General features: G+C 39.2%; 1 pseudogene; it reads right to left on the reverse strand.

Moving 5' to 3' along the window:
* Nucleotides 1-1,043: 1,043 nt before the first annotated feature.
* On the reverse strand, nt 1,044-3,660 carry LOC110637823 (uncharacterized; annotated as a pseudogene).
* Nucleotides 3,661-21,476: the final 17,816 nt, after the last annotated feature.

The raw sequence follows: 21,476 nt of genomic DNA on the forward strand, positions 1-21,476 counted from the left end.
TTTGGACGGTTTTCAAAATCTCCAAAAAATCTTACTTTTTTTTCACTACTGAAGGTTTTAATAAATAATAATTTTATCCTCTTTATTTTTTTAAATTAAATATTTTATATTAACGCTATTTTACGTTAACCATGTTATCCTCTAATAGTGCTGATGTTGGTATGTTTAAAAAATATATATATATATATATGCGCGCTGTTACATTTATTAGATTATATTGATTTTTCTATATTTATTTCTTAAATTTTATTTGAAATAAGGTTTGAAATTTTTTGCTCTATTTATTTTTTCATTTATTTATTTTTAAATTTTATTTAAAAAATTATATTTATTTTAATTTAAATATAAAAAAATATCTCCTTACATAATAAAGATATTTTTATATTCTCATACTTTATTTTACCTTTTCCATATCTTCCTTTAAAACGATATAAGTTATTAAATCATCGTCCATCTAAACAAAATAAATACTTTACATTAAAAAAAATTCTAAATATAGTGTCAAATTCAACTGACAAGCACTCAAATAATTTAATATTTGTAATTAAGCTATTATTTCAATCAAACACTATCCAAAAATTAAAATATTCCGCACATTTATTAAACAAGAAACTGTTGGCTAATAATTACAAGGATAAATTATTTTTTGTGTGTGTTATATCATAGTTAATCTTCACTTTAATCTTTAATTTTGTTATTAATAAAAATTAAAAATACATTTCAAGATTAAATTATTATTTTTATCTCTTAATTTTATTTGTCCACCACTCTAATTCTTCATGACCATCTTTTAAAACCTCGACTTACAACTAGATTGAGAACAATTAAAAGGTTCTAATGAGCTGGCAGCGGAGTTTGAAGTGGTCGAGAGCAGCTGTGCTAGTCTTCTTCACAGAAGAAGAAGAAGAAAATTTTCCGTTTCATCTAAACGGCAAAGAAATTTCTACTTCTTTATTCTCCTGAGGGTTTTCATGGGTAAATTTTTCCTTTCCATACGAACCAAGTCCATGAAGACACATAAAAGAAAGTGCTCAAATAAACTCTTATGAAAATCAATATCTGCATTTACAACTTATCATGCATGCCAAAGCTTAAAAACACAGACATATCCTTACATTAGATAAAGTTTCTACATCGTTCTGTATCATCCTACAAATTATGTTTTGCAATAAAATTATCTATGCTCGTCTCAGTCTATTCAAGATAAAGTATTAAAAACTTTTAAATAGGATCTTCAGACCCATTAACCATGAAGCTTCTTGAAATTACAGGCGCTGGCCACAGAAAATACAAATCATCAACCAAATAACATCAGAACCTTACACTTGGTGTAGTGCTAACTTCCAGCCGCAGCAATTTATTGTTCCTCATCGCTATCATTGCTGAAGACTGGGGCTATAGCAACTTTTGGCTTCTTTGCAGCACCACCAGTTGGCTTCTATAAAGTCAGTGACAGGGCAACAAATTAACAGCCTTAAAAAAATGGTGATAAAAGTAACTTCTATTTATTTTTAGGTCCCAAGAGGCCCTTCTGTATACTTTTCATAAGCGACACACAAAAAGCAAGAAAGACTATTTTGGGATGGTAAACTAGGTGAACGAGTATCAAGATGTTCAGGTTTGGTTCACTTAGTTTTTATTGACCTCCAGCTTTAACTGAGTTCAAATTTTATTGTTCAAGCTAGGTGATCTACTAGAAGTCAATGAGAAACTATACAAAAAATTTTACCAATATTTAAAAAATCTGTTTACAATTTCGACATTAAGTAACCCAAGTAAACTCTCATATAAATGGAACCACCCTCAAAAGTCATATGGCTGCAATTTGCAAATAATGAAAGGCCACCAAAGTCATACCTTAGAAGTGCCACTCTTAGAAGAAAACCCAAATTTTAAAGCCTTCCACTGATCGTGATCAGCAAGTGCAGTTGCATTTCTCAGTGGATTGGAAACCTGACCAGATCCAGATTCTTCCACTTGCTTTTGTCGTTGCTGCTGCTGTTTATGAGCGTCCACCCTACATTGCATTAAAGAAAGCGAAAATAGATATGAAGAAAATCAGGTCTAAAGATGATCAAACATGCTAAAAGGCTTAGGTTAAAATATATAAAAGAAACAAAGTATGTAAATTACATCTGAGCGAACTTAGCCATCTCTCTCTCTCTCGTCGTTGCAATTCTCGTTTTTGCCGATCATCACAGCTGCTAGAACCATGAATCTCTTTCATTTCTTTAAAACGCTACAAGTCTCATCCAAGAATGTCAAAATTTTAGCCAAAATAAGGTCATACTATGGATAAAAAGAAAATTCAGCACTATGCCATGACAAGTAAAAAAACCTTTCTGTGATTGTGATCATATGAACTTAGGTTTGTTGCAGAGATCACAATAAAACACCTTCCTTATTTCTTTTCACCTCAGTTTGAATTTTCTGCTCCCGTTCTGCTAACACCTGAATTTTCATAATGCGCACGAAGCAGGCAGTAGAAGCCACCAGGTATTAAAAACTACAAGAAATTGTCAACAGCTTCCAAAGTTGATGTTCCCGTAGGATATACCATTCCTGTCAAAAGACATGCATATCAGCTATATGCTGCCTTCTCTACAGATGTGGGTTTCAGAAAAAGTAAAGCATCAACCTCAATATATTTTCTACTAGTCAAAATATTTGTGGTGATCTCTATGAGTTTATAGGCATACCTCCTGTTTCTTCACTTGTTCCTCTGTTTCCTCAATCTCAACATCCAGTTTTTTCCTCTAATATTTTCTTCAGAAGTGAAAAATCATCTTCTTCTTGTTTTCCAATCCCTAACTTCGAATCTCTAATCCCAGATTTTATTGGCTCCACTATTCCTAAACAAAAAAACCCAAAGAGATTGGGAAATTCATAATAAGATAGGTCAAAGAAGTCATCAATTGAAAAGCCTCCAATATCATTAAAATGAGAAAATCCCACTCTTCATCAGAAGAGAATACATCCCTTCAGAGTGATCTTCATGTGTTTATCCAAGAGGCAAAAAAAGGACAGTAGTTTCCAGAACAAGGAAATATAGATTGCAGAGAAGTCACATAACACAACCATTTTAACATAAAATCACACAACAAAGCATACAAATATGTTGAGGGAACATCCAGATTCCAAGCATACCCTGCTCGTCTTTTCCAAGACCTTTCCCTTTCTATCCCATTTTCTGAAGAAGCCTGAACCCAATTTTAGATGCTGTCAACTTTGTGTCCCGAGATGCCTGCTCAACATTATCCAGATCGACATTTTCTGTGGGTTTGTGACTAATTGGCAAGCGAAAATCTTCCACCAAATCCTCGATTAGAGAATCCTGGTAATCACACTGGAGAAAATGCACACATGGCACATCAGTGAGCTGGTATTCATGAATCTCTTAATGCATGAGTGGATAGATACACTGATGCAAAAATTCTTTTTAGCACAGAGAAATAACCAAATATTATATTAGGTGCTCTTCCTAATAGGGCAATTCACAAGCAAAACATTTATGCAGCCAACCCAAAAAAAAACATACATGTAAAGATATGCAAAAAGAGAATAAAACTGTATAAACCTTTTGCTTAGCTGCTCCTTATCTTGTTGACTTTTGTATTGGCCATTTCTTTCCAGTTCATCGTCGTACCATCTGTTGTCCATTTTGTATTGTACCACCTAAATGGCTAACCGAGAAACTAACAAAATTAGAGAGGTTTACTTAAGAAAGATCAGAACAGAGGAAAAAGAACAAAATACATCCTAATTACGGTTTCAACATAGAAAATTTATCGAGACAATACAATTTTGAAAAAGTTAATATAAGAGCTGAAATATCAGCTATAAGTCATTTACTTCTCAAATCAGGGAAAAAGAACAATAGGCCTAACAAGAACAAATGAGAAATCTTGAGGTGATTAAACCTTGGTTTGATTTCTAAAGAGAAAATAAGAAAAAGTTGTATTCTAACCCATCCTAACTTTTACCGGCAAAAATAGAAAACACCCACAAATCCCAACCTTGTCTACATCTCTCTAAGTTTTAAACCGATTCCTCAATTGGGTTACCTTGAAATTACAAAAGAAAAAAAAAACCCTAGGTAAGAAAAAAAAAATTCTCTGATCAAATTCCTATAATGCTCCGCTCCATGGCATGATCCACATAGCTAAAAAAAATTCTTAACCGTGCCAATTAATCCGTGGCTGAATAGGATTTACAAAGCAAAACAGATTTAGAAGCCAAGCCATGCAAAGATTAGCAAAACAAATTGAGATTAAACACAGTAATAGCGAAAAAAAAAATTATAAAATATGAACAAAGGCATAGAATTAATTTTGATTGAACTGATATTGAATCTTATGGAGGAAGAGCGACGACTAACCTCCAAGCATCTAACTCCTGAGTTCTGATCTGCGTTTATCGCGCTATGATAACGAATATGATTCTGTGCGTTCGGTCAGTCAACTTTTCTTACTTTATAAAGGCCTATTTCAAGAAAAGGCTGAGTTGGGCTGGACCGAGCCACTCTGATTTTTTGGGTCTAACTTGGAATTCTTGTACTGGCTTGCGAAGATTTTGAAAGGGACAATTCTTGAAAGAAAAAGAGAAGCATCTTTTGTTGTTCAAAGGGGAGAAAAAGGATTAAATCCTAAACCTATGTCTATGTGCATGAACCATATCTTCTTACCATTTCTCTACATTCTTTTTTTTTTTTTTAATTTTAAAAACCCTTTTTCCAGAGCTTTTTAATTAAGTAATTAATATCATTTTAGAGAACCTTAATTAATTGTAAGGTTAACTAATCACCCAATTCCACTATTGTCAATGGCCGTTCTCCAATTAAAAGAAGACGGCCACCAATACAAATGCTTGTTAAGGTCAGTGAAAAAGTTGCGACCACAAGTCATTTGCCTTTGACGTGCAAATTAAGATTTTTTTTTTTTTTTGGCTATTGAACTCGAAGTGGGGTGTTTCATAGCCTTCAATATATATCTTTATGCCATCTCTTCTATTTTACCTGCGCAGTACTTAATTTCATGGCCTTCACCTTGACATGTCACCCTCACCATTCAAAAAAATTCTCTCTTCTCCACCTAAACATCAAATTCAAATGCTACCCTCCTATAAATCAATAGCTTTGCTTGCTTCCCATACTCAACAAACCATTAAGAGAAAGAGCTCTTTGCGTAATAGCTAGAGCTTTCAAGTGCAAGAACTTTGCAGTATCATGGGTGGCAATAGCAGACAAACCAAGAAGTGTACTTCTTTCTTTGCCTTCTTCAAGCCCAGGAAGCCAACTCGGAGGGTTGATGATGCTTGTGAAGATGCATCTGATACAAGAAGGGCGTTTTCTAGTGATGAAGATGGTAAACATCCATGGAAGTATGGTGATCCTAATGTCGACCAAAAAGCTTCTGATTTCATTACTAATTTCCATGCAACTCGCACATGAGAATCCATCTCCAAATCCAACTGCTAAATTTATCAGCCTGGAAAGGCCTGATCATAAATTTCTCAAAACAACTTCTTCTTCTTCTTTCTTCTAGTATATATGTCTATATATTATTTTTTGATGATGTTGTGTCCTTCTTTCTTCTAGTGTATCCAGATATATTATTTGTTTAATTATGTTGTAAAAGTTTGTAAATCCTAATGAATAAATATAGTAACGTCAAGATTTGTATTAAGTTGTCTTCATTGAGTCTTTTCACCAAGTTTCATATTCTTGACTATATCAGTTTTATTTTTCATAAATATATTTATATGCTCTAGTATTTATCGCAAGATGTTTTGTAGTCGCTTGGATGAACACTTACCGAAGTGGAAAAGAGTGAGGAGTCGCCATTTTAATTTTGAGGGAAAGTAAAGAAAACCATTTGTGAAAATAAATTAAAATGAAACCACTTCAAAAACAGAGATTCTAAGTTCGGGGTCCGTAAACGGGTGGGGAAGGTGTTAGGCACCCCACCTCGTCCCTCAATGAGGGTGAGCAGATTTATCCTTACGCTTTTTAGAAATTAAAATCGATAGTTAGGGGGGTTCGAATGGAGATGTTAATCCCTTTGAATAAAGGAAATATTTGATTTTTCACTAATTCGAGTTACCCAGATACACAAATAAATGAGATGACCCTTAGTGAGTTGATGTCGCGTAGCGGTTTTCATTTATGGGATTACTTTGCATTTTTGTTAAAATTTGATTTGAGAATCGGATAAGAACTCTCCTCCAATCTTTTTCAAATATTTATTAAAATTTCAATTGAAGATCGGATAAGAACTCTCCTCTGATCTCCTGTTTGGTTCGAGAATCGAATAAGAACTCTCCTCCGATCTCTTTATATTTATTAAAATTTTGATTGAGAATCGGATAAGAACTCTCCTCCGATCTCTTTTAAATATGCATTAAAATTTTTGATTGAGAATCGAATAAGAACTCTCCTTTGATCTCTAGTAAATATGTATGAAAATTTTTGATTGAGAATCGGATAAGAACTCTCCTCCGATCTCTTTTAGATGTTTATTAGAATTTTAATTGAGAATCGGATACGAACTCTCCTCCGATCTCTTGTAAATATGTATGAAAATTTTTGATTGAGAATCGGATAAGAACTCTCCTCCGATATCTTGTAAATATGTATGAAAATTTTTGATTGAGAATCGGATAAGAACTCTCCTCCGATCTCTTTTAGATATTTATTAGAATTTTGATTGAGAATCGGATAAGAACTCTCCTCCGATCTCCTATTTGGTTCAGATGAGGATCAGGTAAGAACTCTCCCCCCCGACCTTTTGAAATTTAATTACAATCGTATCGCGCAAGGACCTTAGGCTAAGGGTTCTGGCATCCGAAGACACTGGAAACCCGGATTAGACCCTTTTTACTCATTGGCTCCTTGTGACTAGATAGGGGATACCAGACTGAATTTTAACCGGTCTCCTATGTGATCGCCTTACCAATACCTTTCGGCAAACAATATTTGCTCTATTTCATTTGCTAGTCTGAATTTCAATTTTACTCTGACTCCCCACCTTGCCCGGTCATCTTCTTGAGCTAGTTTAGTGGCTCGTCTTCATAATTTCATCTAATTTGTTATCCGAACTTTTATTTAAAGAAAACTCTTATGTTAAGATACAGCTACCAACATTTTATCATACTACCTATATGTTATCCGTAACCAGAACACCTACATTGGGAGATAAATAAAGACCAAGAACAAATAAATAACATGAAATGTTGTATCAAAAATAAACTCAAGAGAATAACCACCTATGTGGGACCTTCTGACATAAGACTAACTTTAACGAAAATTACGAGCATAAAAAAAAGGCAAACACTGGATAGGGCATCGGTTCAGACACTCACCTGTAGGAAGTTGAACCTATTGAACTAGCTATGGAGCCACGAATGTTGTAGAGTTGCACACTAACAGTCCGGGGACTAATGTTTGTCTTAGAATGAGGAATACCAAGTTAGAATGTAATCGAGCCAGAATGACAATGAATGAGATTGAGCTTGGAAAATAAAAGTGGATATAAAAGTGATGAAAACAGAACTGAAACAAAGAAAGGGTATCACAGAGCAATAAACAAACTGAAAATCAAGAGTTCTAGTATCCAACACTTTTTCAAAGAAAATACTTTAGAAAACTGGTTTCTGAAGTTCTTCTAACTTAAAAATAGCGGAGTAGCAAAACTGAATTAAGTTTCAGAGCCTTTCCACTATAGTCACCACCCTTTTTTTTGTCCTCTCCATCAACAGTTTTCATGCAGGTATTTATAGGGAATATGTGCTCCCAATGAAGGGTCAAGATTCTCCTTGAGGGAGATGGAAGGTTTGGATTTTAAAGGACATGATCTAATGTTTGGGAATCAAAGAGAATCAAAATGAACGGCTAAGAACCTTTTCAGAATATTTGTCCTTTCTCTCTTCTAATCTGACGGCCCAAAATTTTTGTCAAGGGCGATTCGAGGGCTGGGAATGAAAGGCGCCGGTCTTGTCGTCTTCTTCTTTAATCCAAGGGCTCCGGACTTGTCCTTACAAGTAAGATCAACGGTAGAGATTGGGATGTACAGGACTGTCATGACATACTCTGGCACCTGTCAGCAATGTGGGCGATTCTGCATGCGGAGGAGATTTGATCTCGTCTGCAATGCTTTAACTACCTCGGCTCTGATTATGACGACAGTCATGAGAAGTTGTCTTATTCTCTTTACATTCCGATCTCCCCTCCCTTCCGATCTTTCCAATATGCTCTTTTTTCGATCTCTCATGTCGAGCCCCTCTCCCGATCTCTCTCATTCCAAAGTCTTCTCCTTTGTCCGGGTCAGTTCAGTCAAGGCATTTATTCTTTCAATTTCCAAGGCGTCCGCTTCATTTTCTGCTAGCAATAAATGCTTATACCTTCTCTAGATATACCTCCGACAGGAAATCCTCCCGCATTTCATCTTCTCCTCTTTCTTTCTCACTTTTCCTATTCTAACTGCTCCGGTAATAATCCCGGCCATGATAGCTACTTTTGATCTTTTTCTGGCTATTCACCTTGTTCACCGACTGAAAATTTTCGACCCCGGTGATCAGAAAATTACTATGGCCATATTTGATGACAGTGAGAGGATCGGACTAATTTACCGATCCAGATCGAGAATATCGATCGTGTCAATCTCGAGTCGGTCGACCGATATGATCGACAAACTGATTTTGGGTGAGAAGACTGCTAATTTACCTCCTATTATTGGTGACTGCCCTTCGAAGTACATTCGGCCCCTCACCACATTGGATGTCCCGACAGCGGCTCGATTCCGAGCGGTAATATTGATGATGACCTCTCTCATCCTCATGAGAGTCATAATCCCCCCATCTGAGCTGTACATCTGTCCGATGTCAATGGCTGGTCTCCTGAACTAACACATCTTTTGATTCATCCACGAGACTAGACTTTGACATAGGTCTTTGTTAGATGGGATGTACTGCCGATCCCTAGAGATCGCCCAAATGATGTAATCTGACCTTTAATGTAATCCGATCTCTTGAGATCGCCCAAATGATGTAATCCGACCTTTTGGAAATGAAATTTTATTTTGATAATTATCATTTTATTATTATTGCATTTGTTATTTTTCGATCTCTGATGTGTTTATCCGATCCGACTCCTAATTGAATAGTCCTTAACCGATCTGTAGTTCTAAACAACCACCTTAATCTGCTGGTCTTTAACCAGCCGATCTCTCCTTGTTTAATTATGGAATTTTAGGAATATTCGTGAGACGTGTCAGAAAAAGCTGGCGAATCCCGCTAACCGATGCACCGCTTAGGACACCGTGAGCATTAAATGCTCAGACGGGTATAAATAGGGGATGGGTCAACCAGTTGCTCCCTTATGTCATTTTCAGCCTCTCGCGAGTGATTCCAAAATCCTCTCGTTTTTTCAAGTTCTTCCGACACCGATCACACTCTGGTAAGGGTTTTGATCTTTCTTTTAGTTTAAATTTTCTCTTTTCTTTGAAAATGAGAGGCGCCGAGGGTCAGAGAGCGATGAGCCCCCCTTCCGTTCATGTCTCGTGGTCGTCAGATGAAGTTGAGGTGGTCGGACCGAGGCCTTTCAGACACCAAGGCACGATCTGGGGGAGACACAGGGAGGCTCATCCCGACCCTCGGGACCGCCCATCCCTGACATAGAAGTGGTTCGGTCTCCTCCTCGTCAAGAAGAGCCACCACCACCTCCTCCAGTTGCTTCGAGTGCGGAAGGGGGTCCTTCCCAACCTCCTGTGAGGACCCTTTCCCGCGGCGCTCAAGTCCTGATCCATTCGCTGGAGAAGAACCGCACGGTTCGGGAGAATCCAGGCTTGGCTAAGGTCTTGGGGGCCTCGATCTGCCTTCAGGAGGATCAGGATAGGCTGTCCCCGAACAGTCTCGATGATATCCTGACCCGGACTATGAACCTGAACGTGGAGAGTTTGGTGAACCAACACATTGTCCGGGAGAAGGCTCACCGTATGAGACAGGAGATCGAGAAGGTGGGTCAGGAAGTCGCTTCCCTTCGATCCCAACTTTCATCAGTCAAAACTACATAGCTGAAATTGAGGGGCGGATGAAATTCTACGAGGATAAACTGGTCGAGCAAGCTCATGTTCTTGAAGAGGTTCGGGCGCTTCGAGCAGCTGATGTCGCTCGCCTTACTGAGGAACTCAAAGCAAAAGAGGAAGAGGCAGTGACAAGGGAGGCCGGCGCCTATGTGAACGCCCATGGGGATCTCTTAGTCGAGCTCAAGAAACGTTATCCCGAGGAGGACTTTTCCTGGATGGTGGACCTGGCTCCCCAAGAAGAAGAGGATAGCGAGGAGGAGGCTGAGGGTGATAGAGAGGGTGAACGAGATGTAGAACAGGCTGGGGGTGATCCTCCAGCCGAATGACTTGTATTTTTATTTTGAAATGAAATGAAGTTCTTTTTTATGTTCAATGACTGGATGAGATCGGAAAGTATCTAAGTTGCATAAGCGCCTGATTGTTTGAACATATTAGAATAACTTGAAAGTAATTATTAATCTATGTATGAGAGATCGGTAAAACATTGTAAACATGAGATCGGCCTAAACCGAGAACAAAAACTGAACGGAACTTTAGATTATTAAAATTGGAAACCTAATCTGAACACTTAAGATCAGAAGTACCATTAAGCCGGATTAAAACTTTAACTTTATTGAACAACTATCTGTAATATTTATGAAAGGGGGATCGGATGGTATGAAAATCTAATGTTAGTTCAATTTCGTTGGACAAGAGATCGGATGTGTGATTGACTGGCCAAGAAATTTGGTAATTGATTTGAGAGATCGGTAAGGAAGGAGATCTGGTACTGGTTTTGATTTCTTATAAGGAGTGATCGGAAATGTGATTAGTTGGCAAAGAGACTTGACTTTGGTTTGATCCCAAGGAAGAGAGATCGAAAATGAATTGAATGGCGAGGAGGCTCGGTGCTAGGGGTCGATTTCAAGGTCTATTGATTTCGGGAATCGGCCAAAATATGGTGTCGACAGCTGCCCCTCTTTACATAATTTCTATTGAAGGGAAAAATTTTCCCGTGTAGGAATTATGTAAAGATTCAGACCCATATTTTGGGCGATTGGGTATTGAAATGTTGAGACTCAAAATCAAGGTTAGAAAACTAAAACGAACTTAGGTCAGCGACCCCAGGGCTGGTAACAGGAATTCAAATGCTAAAAAACTAAAATCAACCCAGATCAAAGAACCAGAAATTAAAAAAAATAAAATCAACTTGGATCTGGGAACCAGAGGTTGATAACAGAAAATTAAATGCGGAAAATTAAAAATCAACTTAAATTAAGGAACCAGAGGTTAATAACAGAAATTTAAATGCTTGAAAAATTAAAAATTAACTTAGATCAAGGAACCAGAGGTTGATAACAGAAATTTAAATGCTTGAAAAATTAAAAATCAACTTAGATCAAGGAACCAGAGGTTGATAACAGAAATTTAAATGCTGGAAATTAAAAATCAACTTAGATCAAGGAACTAGAGGTTGATAACAGAAATTTAAATGCGAGAAATTAAAAATCAACTTAGATCAAGGAACCAGAGGTTGATAACGGAAATTTAAATGCGAGAAATTAAAAATCAACTTAGATCAAGGAATCAGAAGTTGATAACAGAAATTTAAATGCTTGAAAAATTAAAATCAACTTAGATCAAGGATCCAGAGGTTGATAACAGAAATTTAAATGCTGAAATTAAAAATCAACTTAGATCAAGGAACCAGAGGTTGATAACAGAAATTTAAATGCGAAAAATTAAAAATCAACTTAGATCAAGGAACCAGAGGTTGATAACAGGAATTTAAAAATACTTGAAAATTAAAATCAACTTAGATCAAGGAACCAGAGGTTGATTAACAGGAATTTTAAATGCTTGAAAATTAAAATCAACTTAGATCAAGGAACTAGAGGTTGATGACAGGAATTTAAAAATGCTTGAAAATTAAAATCAACTTAGATCAAGGAACCATAGGTTGATAACAGGAATTTAAAAATGCTTGAAAATTAAAATCAACTTAGATCAAGGAACCAGAGGTTGATAACAGGAATTTAAAATGCTTGAAAATTAAAATCAACTTAGATCAAGGAACCAGAGGTTGATAACAGGAATTTAAAAATGCTTGAAAATTAAAATCAACTTAGATCAAGAAACCAGAGGTTGATAACAGGAATTTTAATATGCTTGAAAATTAAAATTAACTTGGATCAAGGAACCAGAGGTTGATAACATGAATTTTAAAATGCTTGAAAATTAAAATCAACTTGGATCAAAAAACCAGAGGTTGATAACAGGAATTAAAAATGCTTGAAAATTAAAATCAACTTAGATCAAGGAACTAGAGGTTGATAACAGGAATTTAAAAATGCTTGAAAATTAAAATCAACTTAGATCAAGGAACCAGAGGTTGATAACAGAAAATTAAATGCTTGAAAAATTAAAATCAACTTAGATCAAGGAACCAGAGGTTGATAACAGAAATTTAAATGCTTGAAAAATTAAAATCAACTTAGATCAAGGATCCAGAGGTTGATAACAGAAATTTAAATGCTGAAAATTAAAAATCATATAAAGCAAGTCTAACTTGACACAAGAAGTTCTTCCGCGACGAAGTGTACTTAAAAGGGTCCCAAAGGTCAACGATTAATGGATGACGAGTTACAAGATTTGATCTAAAACTTCCCCAGATGACCCTTTTTCTGTTCTCGATTTTCTTCTTGTTTTGCGGAAAGCGCCCTTACAGGTTTTCACTTTCCCTTCCGCCCATTCAGCTAGAAGCGCCCTTCCGGGTTTTCACCCCTAGTTTTTTTTTTTCACCCATTCCCTGCAAGTTTCTTAGCAAAGTACGTGAGGTTATCAACATCCAAATCCTAATCTTATAATAAAATTTTAACAAATTAATAGCGCATAGGAAACAGCATTATAGTGTGAGTGTGTGAGAAAGATAAAGCAAAAAGATAAATTAAAATGTGAAGAAGATAGATTAAAGTGAAATGATGACTTTATTAGGGCTTTATTATGGCTAAGGAATAAAAGGCGCAGTTTCAAAGAAAAATAGGATACAAGGGTATATCTCACAAATTTCTTGTAGTTAACTTTGAAGTCTCTTAAATGCCAATATTTCAAGTATTCTACTGACGGGGATTCATGTCGCGATGATTTATTTTCCTTCCCTGGTCCCATATCTTCTTCCTTATTTGCTCATTTTCTGGTTCTAAGGGGGCCTTTCGGGTTTTCACCCTTAGATTTTTTTTTTTTTTTACTCGCTCTTTCAGGGTGCCCTTTCGGGTTTTCACCTTTCACTCATTTTACAGAAAGCGCCCTTTCGGGTTTTCGTCTTCTTTCGCACATTTTGCTAGAGGCGCCCTTTTGGGTTTTCACCCCTACCCCTTTTTTTTTTTTTTTTGCTAGGCATAATATCTTCGGACAGCGTTGGCATTCACGGGTTTTGGGAATTCTTCACCATCCATATGGGTCAGGATCAGGGCCCCACCAGAAAACGCCTTTTTAACCACGTAGGGTCCCTCATATATTGGTGTCCATTTCCCTCGGGCATCATTTTGATTCAGAAGCACCTTTTTCAGGACTAGATCCCCGGGTTGAAATTCACGTGGGTGAATGCCTTTATTAAATGCCCTGGCCATCCTACTCTGGTATAACTGCCCATGACATACTACCGCTAGCCTCTTCTCGTCCAGCAAATTTAATTGGTCCAACCTCGACTGGATCCACTCCGACTCATCAATCCCTGATTCCTTCAGAATTATTAGGGAAGGAATTTCCACTTTGATAGGCAGTATAGCTTCCATCCCGTAAACCAGCGAGTATGGGGTTGCCCCAGTTAATGTCCTTACGGAAGTCCGGTATGCGTGAAGGGTGTAGGGAAGCATATCATGCAATCCCTATAGGTGACTGTCATTTTTCGGATTATCTTTTTGAGATTTTTATTTGCGGCTTCCACTGCTCCATTCATCTGAGGACGGTATGGTGAGGAGTTGAGATGTCGGATCTTGTAATGATCACATAACCTCTGGATCTTCGGACCATTCAAATTCTTAGCATTGTCAGTAACGATTTCACTGGGGAGGCCATATCGGCAAATGATATTATTTCTGAGGAACTTGAGAAATGTGTTCTGCGTGATGTGGGCATATGATGTTGCTTCGACCCATTTAGAAAAATAGTCAATAGCTACCAAGATAAATCTATGTCCATTGGATGCCTTGGGGTTGATGGGACCAATCACGTCGATGCCCCACATTGCTAAAGGCCATGGTGAGAAAAGGTTGAACAGTTGGTGAGGCGGGACGTTTATCGGATCTGCGTAGATCTGACATTTGTGACACTTCCGAAAGTATTCAATGCAATCCTTCTCCATAGTAGTCCAGAAGTATCCTCGTCGCAAGATTTGCTTAGCCATCATATGCCCATTAGCATGGGTAGCACAGTTCCCCTCATGAGTTTTGAAAAGGATCTTCTTTGCTTCTTTTGCATCCACACATCTCAACAATTCGCCGTTTGAGCTCCTTTTGTATAGGATTTCTCCACTGGGGAAATATCCCAAAGCTAATCTTCGGATCATTCTTCTTTCATTTCTACTTGCCCCTGGAGGGAATTCTCTGGTTTTGATGTAGACCTGGATGTCATGATACCAAGGTTTACCATCTTTTCCTTTTTTAATCATAAGACAGTATGCTGGTTCACTCCTTGTTTTGATCTGCAATTCTTGAGTCATCTGCCCTTCTTCTATCTGAGCCATGACAGCCAGGGTGGCTAAGGCATCCGTGAATTGGTTTTTGTCCCGGCTGAGGTGAGTGAAAGAAATTTCTTCAAATTTCTTAATCAACTCCAGTAGGTATTTCTGATACGAGATTAACTTCGGATCCTTGGTTTGCCATTCACCCTTGACTTGATAGATGATCAAGGCTAAATCCCCATATACTTCCAACTTCCCGACTTTCATTTCAATGGCAGCCTGTAAACCCAGCACACAGGCTTCATATTCTGTGATGTCGCAATGGGATTTTGCGGTCGCCCGGACGATCACTCACCGAAGTGGGAAAAAGTGAGGAGTCGCCACCTTAGTTTTGAGGGTAACTAAAGAAAACCCATTTGAGAAGATAAATAAAGAATGAAACCACTTCAAGACAGAGATTCTAAGTTCGGGGTCCGTAAACGGGTGGGAAGGTGTTAGGCACCCCACCTCGTCCCTTAATAAGGGTAAGTAGGTTTAATTTTACGTCCTTTATAAATTAGTTAGAAGGGATTGGACGGGAATGTTAATCCTTTTGGTAAGAGGAATATTTGGTTTTTCACTAATTAGGATTACCCAGATACACAAGTGAATGAGACAACCTTAGTGAGCGAGTGTGAGAGTCGGATAGGAACTCTCCTCCGACCTCTTTTAAGTTATTTATTAAAGTTTTGAGGGGAGACCGGATAAGAACTCTCCTCCGATCCCCTTTAAGTTATTTATTTTTAGGATGAGACCGGATAAGAACTCTCCTCCGATCCCTTTTAGACGTTTATTAAAATTTTGAGGGGAGACCAGATAAGAACCCTCCTCCGATCTCCTTTAGAGTTATTTATTGATGTTTTGAGTTGAGACCGGATAAGAACTCTCCTCCAATCTCTATTTAATGTTTATTAAAATTTTGAAGGGAGACCGGATAAGAACTCTCCTCCGATCTCTTTTAGACGTTTATTAAAATTTTGGGGGGGAGACCGGATAAGAACTCTCCTCCGATCTCTTTCGGATTAGCAAGAGCCTGGAAGGGGGTTTGCCGATCTCCCGAATTTCAATTTCAGCTACATGTCACAAGAACCTAAAACTAAGGTTTCTGGCATTCAAAAATGCTGGAGATAAGGTTTCTTGATACCCTATGACTAAATGGGTAATACTAAACTTGATTTACCGACCTTCCATGTAGTCATTTTACGCATACCTATTAATGTCCGATCTGTTTTGTCTAGTTTATTTTGGTTTTATTCCTCTTCATGGTATCTTGCGAATTCGTTCACGTCGACCTAATAGTTTGGCCATTTTCTGACGTGTTATTCAAGCTTTCTCTTTTAAAGAGACCCTTAAGTTCAGATACCTATATTTTGCACGACCACTTACACGCTACTAGGAGCTAAAAACTCGTATTGAAATGACGAAAATTGATGAAATGATGGACCGATCACTAAAGAGAATTCGAGTAACGTTCTTTGAGATTTTTGCTTAGAATAAACTTAGAAAACCGCGTGCGTAAAGAGAACAAAGAAAGTCTGCGAAAAGTAAACGCAAATACTTAATAAAGCGATAATATGAACTCTTACCGTGAGGAGCCAAATATATTGAAATAAGCGTGAGGTGGTAAATAGTGATGAAGATGGCGGATTGATCGGCTGAGAGTTGATGTCCATCGTGAAACCGAGAGATGCTTTAGCTAAAAGGTAGCAGGGTAAGAACCGGTGGAAGGAAGTTGAGCTTTGAGCAGAGGAAGGAAAGCGAGAGATGATGAGAGTATGACGGATAATGAACAAGCTGGAAATGTAGAGTTCCAGATTCAAAATCTTTTTCAGAAAACACTCACGAAAACTAGTTTCAAAAGTCTTTTAATCACTACAAAGCAGAGTAACAAAGAATGAAGTTTCAGAGTTCCTCCACGATAATAGCGACCTCTTGTCTATATTTTGGTCCGTCCTTGAAGCAGTTTTCATGCGGTATTTATAGGAATCGGTGCTCCCCATGAAGGGTCGGGATTTATTTTGAGGAGATGGAGGGTCAAGATTTTGAAGTACATGATCGGATGTTCAGAATTAAAGAGAATCAAAGCGAATGGTGAGATCGCTTCTCGTAATATTTGTCCTTTTCCTCTTTTAATCGGCGGTCTTGAATCCTCTTGTCGGAACAATCGAGGGCTAAGAGTGAAAAAGCTGGTATTGTCGTCTTCTCTTTTGATCCAAGGGTTCGGATTCATCCTTACAAGTGAGATCAACGGTGGAGATTGGGATGTCTGGGTGTCATGACATACCACGGCACTGTCGGCGTGCGGGCGATTCTTAGGCGTGCGGTGGAGATCTCGTCTGCCCACGCTTTAACTACCTCGGCTCACGATTCGGCGACGGTTATTGGGATTTGTCTTATTCTTTGTCTTCCGATCCCTCCCCTAGCTCCTATTCCGATCTCTCATGCTGATCTCCTATCTCCCGATCTCTTTTATCCCTTGATTAGTCTGGATTCGGTCCAAGCATTAATTGCATCTCGATTCTCGAAGCGTCCGCCGTTTTCCGCTCGACATTAAATGCCCATTTCCCCTATATATACCCACATCGCGGAGACATTTTCTTCATCGACTTTCCTCTCTTCTTTTCTTACTTTCCTGTTCATTGCTCGGTGGAAGTTACGGCTATAATCGTGGCTTTGATCTTTTCCGATGAACTTCTTTACTTACCGATGAAAATTCACGATCCGGTGATCGAATGACCTTTCTTGATGATGGTGAGAGGTGGATTTGACCGTCTGTATTGCGGACTTTGGTTGTACCGATCTCGAGTCGCTCAACCGAGTTCATTCGACTTCTCATCGCATTGGGTGTTCCGGCGTCTTTCCTCCACATTGGGTGTTCCAAAGCGGTCGGTTTCGAGTGGTAACATCGGTGACGATGTCTCTCATCTTCATGGGAGTCATAGTCACCCCATCTGAAGCACATCTATCCGATGCCAACAAGGTCTCTGGTCAAACACATCTTTTGATTCACCACAAGACTAGGCTTTGACATAGGCCTTTTAGATAGGATGTTCCCAGGTATCTAGAGATCGCCCAAATGATGTAATCCTGAAATGTAATCAGATCTCTAGAGATTGCCCAAATGATGTAGTTAGACCTTTATTGTAGTCCGATCCCTAGAGATCGCCCAAATGATGTATTTTATTTTCAATGCAATCCGATCTCTAGAGATCACAGAAATGATGTGATCCAATGTTAGTGTAATCCGATCCCTAGAGATCGCCCAAATGATGTAATCCGATCTTTTGAAAATAAAGACTTTATTTTGTCGGTTATCATCTTATTATTTTCGCATTGATTATTTTTCCGATCTCTAATGTGGTTATCCGATCTGGTTCTTTACCTGAATGACACTTAACTGATCCTTTATTCAAAATATTTAACTTATTATGCCGATCTCCAATTAACCGATCTCTGAACATTCGGATATTTGAAAGAAGTGTCAGAACAGCTGTCGAGTCCCACCAATTGATGCGCTGCCTAGAACCTCGCGAGCATTAAATGCTCGGACTAGTATAAATAGGGGTGGGAGGGTTAGCCAGTTGTTCTCTCATTCCATTTTCAATCCCCTGCTCACAACTTCGAAGTTCTCTCATTTTCTCAAGTCACTACGACGCCGATCAGACTCCGGTAAGGACTTTGATCTTCTTTCTTGTTTAAGTTCTTTGTTTCTTTTAAAAATGAGCGGTGCCGAAGGTCAGAGAGCGGCGAGCCCTCCTTCCATTCAGTTCTCATGGTCATCGTCTGACGAAGAAGAGGCAGTCGGGCCCAGTGCAACCTAAACCCCTAGGGTCTCGCTCCAGTCGGGTCGGGTCATACCAACAAGTCTTTCACCACCTTCTATGATAGAGACACTTCCTTTAGACGAGATTCCGTCGTTTCTTCGAGAATCCGATCTACAATCGTTTGTTCAAGAATACAATATTTGTTCTGATTCATATGAGCTGATCAAGTGCCATGGCGATCTTCGTGTCGATCATTCTTTTGAAGAGGATGACATGGTCATGGTGTACGAAGAACAGTTAAAGGCGATCCGAGGTTCCCTCTAGCCGATTTCTATAAGGAGGTCCTAAAATTTCACCGAATATCCATTGTTCAAATCCACCCCAACTCGTGGCGGATCTTGGTTGCTTTCCGAGGTCTATGCCGAGCTAAGGGAATCGGACCTACGGCTAAGGTGTTCGCGAGCTACACAGACTAACTCGCCAAAGGATGACGAACACTGGTTCTTTCAGGTAAGCCTCATTGCGGACTCTTTTCCGATCTGCCCTCATCCCTTAAGAATTGGAAGAACCGGTTCTTCATTACGAGGAGTAAAGATCCGAAATGCTTTGAGGACTTTCCTCGTAGCTGGTGGTACCAGGGGCCTCGCCAAGCACATTACCTTGAGTCAAGAGGAAAGCTCAATAGTGATGGAGCTGAAAAGTCGCCGCCACTCTAAAATATTCTGTCCAAATGGTGGATCGCCGAATCGCACCATTGGACCATGCAATCGATCACCGCCGAGATCGCGAACTTCCGCTCTCGACCTCGGCATTGGTATTTTCTATATCTCGGTTCTCGGGACCTTAGCGATCTCACTAACCTCTTTTACGTGCGGTATGGCGGGTGGTGAGGGTTCTAGGAAGCGGAAGAAGGAAAGAGAGATCTCGGAAGGTAAAGGAGATGAAGCGTTGAACGTCTTCAAACACCGATCCACGAACACGAGGAGATACAAAGAGACCCTCCTCAACCTTCGGTCCGCGACCATTAAGGCTGTCGGATCTCCTCCTAGATCGGAAGAGCGACCCGCCTCTCTCATCATTCCAAGCACGGAAAGGGAGCCTTCTCAATCTTCTAGGAGGACCTCTTCTCGTGGCGCTCGACATCGATCGATCGCTTGAAGAATAACCGGTGTTAGGGAGAACTCCGATTTTGCCAAAGTCACGGATCTACCATCTTCTTTCAAGAGGATCGGACAGGCTATCCTGAATGGTCTCGATGATATCTTGACTCGAACCATGAGCCTAAACGTGGAGTGCAGTGAACGGACCATGATTCGGGAAAAGATTCGTGCAGGTAAGGAGGTTGGGAAGAAAAATCAGGAATTGACTTCCTCCGATCCCAACTCTCATCCGCTCGGATTATATATCTCAAGTCGAGGGACGGGCAAAGTACCATGAAGACCACCGGTGCCGAAGGTCTCGTGACTTGGTGAAAGTGAACGGGCTCTCGGAGAAGTCCGGGCACTTCGTGCCAACAAAGCGCTCAGTCGCTCAACTCGTAGAGGAGCTTAACGCGAAGGATAAGGAGCTTTCGGAGAAAGACAAAGAGCTTAAGGAAAAGGATGAAGAGATGGTGTCGGGAATAGCCGGAGCCTATGTGAATGCGCATAAGGATCTCTTGACCGAACTTCAAAAGCGCTATCCTGAAGAGGACTTCTCTTGGATGGACGACCTGGCTCCCGGGGGCGATGGTGAAGATAGTGAGGAGGAGGGCGAGGAAGAGAGAGAGAGTGAGCAGAATGTAAATCAGGCTGGGGGCGATCCCCCAGCCGAATAACTTGTACAAATTATGAAATGAAATGGAATATCTCTTTTGTTCAATGAATGGATGTGATTGGAAAATCTTTGAATTGCCTAAGTATTTGATTGTATGATCATAGCGAAACATGAACTAAATGCCATTATTAATCTAAGTATAAAAGATCGGAAAGCACAATAAGCATGAGATCGGTGGGGGAGAAATGCTGAACGGGACTTGATTAAAATTGAAAATTTAACTTGAACACTTAAGATCGGAACCCTCATTAAACCGAACCCAAACTTTAGCTGTTAAACTTTCGGAAAGGAGGTCGGCAATAAAACCGGTAGGAAAAGATCTAGTGCCAGTTCATTTTATTTATCAACAGAGATCAGGAATATACTTGACAGGTCCGGAAATTCGACAATGGGTTTGAGAGGTCGGTAAATGATTTGAGAGATCGGCGAGGCCTTAATGAATATGAGGACTCAGCATTAATTCAATTCTTTGTGAGGAGAGATCGGAAATGTGACCGCCTATCAAAGAGGGATCGGAAACGTGATTAGCTGTTCAATTTTATTGATTCTAGGGATCGGCCAAAATATGGTGTCGACATGTGACATTGTTGGTACATTCAAACCTTAATTTGATGGCTATTGGGAAGTGTTTCCCATCGGGTGATACCAGTACTGCCCTAATTCCATTACCAGACAAATTAATAGCTCCGTCGAAATACATTTCCCACACATCAGCTGGCCCTTTTTCTTCACTGTCGACTTCATTAACATGCTCATCAGGGAATTCAAAATCCAAGGCTTCATAATCCTGGATTGAGTTTTCTGCTAGGAGATCAGCGATTACGCTACCCTTTACTGCCTTCTGGGTCATATAGACAATGTCATATTGAGAGAGTATGACTTACCACTTGGCTATCCTTTCCGGTACAAATGGGCTTTCGAACACATACTTAATAGGATCCATCCTAGAGATGAGCCATGTCTTATGATTAAACATGTAGTGTTTAAGTCGATTTGCTGTCCAGGCTAATGCACAACAAGTTTTCTCTAGGAAAGAGTACCTTGACTCACAATCATTGAACTTCTTACTCAAATAGTAGATAGCTCTTTTCTTTCGACCAGTGTCATCATGCTGCCCCA

Source organism: Hevea brasiliensis, chromosome 3 (genome assembly GCF_030052815.1).
Source record: "Hevea brasiliensis isolate MT/VB/25A 57/8 chromosome 3, ASM3005281v1, whole genome shotgun sequence".
In the NCBI taxonomy this organism is placed as follows: Eukaryota; Viridiplantae; Streptophyta; class Magnoliopsida; order Malpighiales; family Euphorbiaceae; genus Hevea; species Hevea brasiliensis.